Source organism: Thermobia domestica, chromosome 5 (assembly GCF_964235325.1).
Source record: "Thermobia domestica chromosome 5, izTheDome1.hap1.1, whole genome shotgun sequence".
Classification (NCBI taxonomy): Eukaryota; Metazoa; Arthropoda; class Insecta; order Zygentoma; family Lepismatidae; genus Thermobia; species Thermobia domestica.
The window spans coordinates 60,948,141-60,950,516 of NC_137458.1; positions in this window are offsets into that span (position 1 = coordinate 60,948,141).

Here is a 2,376-nt window from a genome sequence, read left to right on the forward strand (position 1 = left end):
AACACGTACTTCTATTACAGATGATTACTCAAACAGGCGTTGCAATGTGTCAAAAAAAAAAAAAAAAAAAGTTTCAGGTGCATGGTAGACGAAAAAGTTCAACGTCTGAGATACTACAAGATCTCACAAGTAAACGTTCTAACCCAATATAATCAGGGATCTAGAAATGGTATATATATTCGTAAAGTACTAACCAAGATCAGTAAAAATACAGAATCTGATTAAAGGATATATAAGTTAGAAGGATCTAAAGCTAACATTATAGTTTATGGAAAATCTTACTTGCACGTTAGTGTCGATCTTTTACAACCTCTGCTTGCTGGTTTAGTGGCTAGCGCGTGTGTCTTTGGGTACGTGATCCCGGGTTCGATTCCCGGTGGGATAGTATAAAATTTTAATTTCACAATCATTCACTTTAACTAAACATCCATCTCCTTTAGCATAAGGAATAATTGTGGGAACTAAAACTAAAAACTTTCATTTCTTGAACTTTTACTATATGTTTGACTGAGAAAGTTTAATTCGTACGTTTCACAAAATCACAATTTTCCTCAGAATGCGGATGTTGTCGATAATTTATTTCTCCAATTCTAGCCTTGCATACATGAATGTATCAGTCTCTGTCCCAACATTTGAATCACTCTCCCTCTCTCTCAATGTCGTCCGCCGCGAACTCACATGGCATCAGGGTTGGAAAAATAGGTTTTTTTTTTTAAAAAAAAAGAACAAAACATGTGTTTAAAACATGAAAAAGGTGTTCAAAATGTTTTAAACATGTTTTAAAACACACACACACAAACATGTTTTAAACATTTTAAACGGTTTAAAACATGATTTTAAACATATTTCAAAATCGTGTAATAACGTATTTATTAAGACTTATTTGCTTTTGCAATCAATCTTTTCATTTATTTTATTCTCGTTAAGACTGCACTGTGTTGAGTACACAACATTTCAGTATAGATTAGTAATTCTCAACTTATTTCATATCACCACCCCCTTTTATTACACCCTCTTGCCAGTGACTCTCATAAGTACTTTCTTGGTTGTAATAAGGTTTTTCGGTAGATTTTAAAATCTACCTAGTATAGAGATTTTACACAATCTATCAATATACATGGCAAAACAAAAAGTCCTCACCATCCTTGTGTATTGAAAACGGTTTGAGGGAGAATGATGAAACTTGGAAGTGGTCTGACACATCAGATGCTGCTATCAAGCATCATGGCGGACATCTTTGATTGGTATTCGAAATTTGAAATGCAAAAGGAGTCATGTTACATGTTTTAGGGATAGAATTTTACCAGAAATACGGTTGTGCGGTTATTTTAGCCATAAAGCAAGTCATTTCGGAGTTACCGCTTCTGGAAGTTTTCTAGTTATGCCTTTAGGGGCTAAGCTCGCGTTTCGTGGAGGTGGGTGAGATTTCTGTTTCAAAATTTGATTACTATTTCAGAACACTGATGCTAATAAAATTATTTTAAAATAATAAATTTTCGAAAAATAATGTGTGAAGCACACTTCATGTTGTGCTAACTTTAGAATATTTTCTGCAAGCCTATGTTTTTTTTTTTTTTGAGTCAATAATTTATTGAAGGAAGGTAATATTTAAGGTGTTCAGAGCACAATGGATCCAAATCCATTTTCAATAAAGTTCAGTTTTGCTCAGCAAATTAATTCTATTTCAAAATGTAATATCTTCGCAATCAAGAGCAACTATAACCCTGGGATATTTTCATATGACAGCCGCTAGACAGGAGTGTCAGTGGAACAGGAGGGCAACCGCCCCCATCCCCACTCTGGATTTCAGATTTTGGCTGCAGTAAGACAGTTTTACAAATCTTTTGATAAGCAAAGTCCAACATAACAAGCTTGAGGTCGTTACACTGAATAAATACGGAGAATATACAGATGCTTAAAACTGGAAAGTTGCTTAGGCCCAATTCCCAGAATTTTAAGCAGGTCCGAAACTCATAAGTAAAGCCACTTTTTGGAATCCTTGGCCCAAAAATATACAAGAGAGCAATATAGGCCTATAGCTCCTTACGGCCAATGGAAATGGATTATAACTGATCAAAATCCGTATTTATGCGGTGTAAGGACTTCAAAATTTTTTATGTTGGATTTTCCTCAAAGTTTTCTAAATGTGCATACTACCCCAAAATCTGAAATTCAGGGTAAGGGGCGGATGACCTCTACACGAACGCCCCTCTCTAGCGGCAACTATATAAAATTCTAGAGTGCGTCTTCTCATGTATTTTTCTATCTTTCATCTCGGATTCGTGGTTGCGAAAATATGACGTTTTCCGTCGGTGTATTCTTTTGGACATACCCTGGAATTATTTAACGTAATTATGCATCATTTACCATGGCATT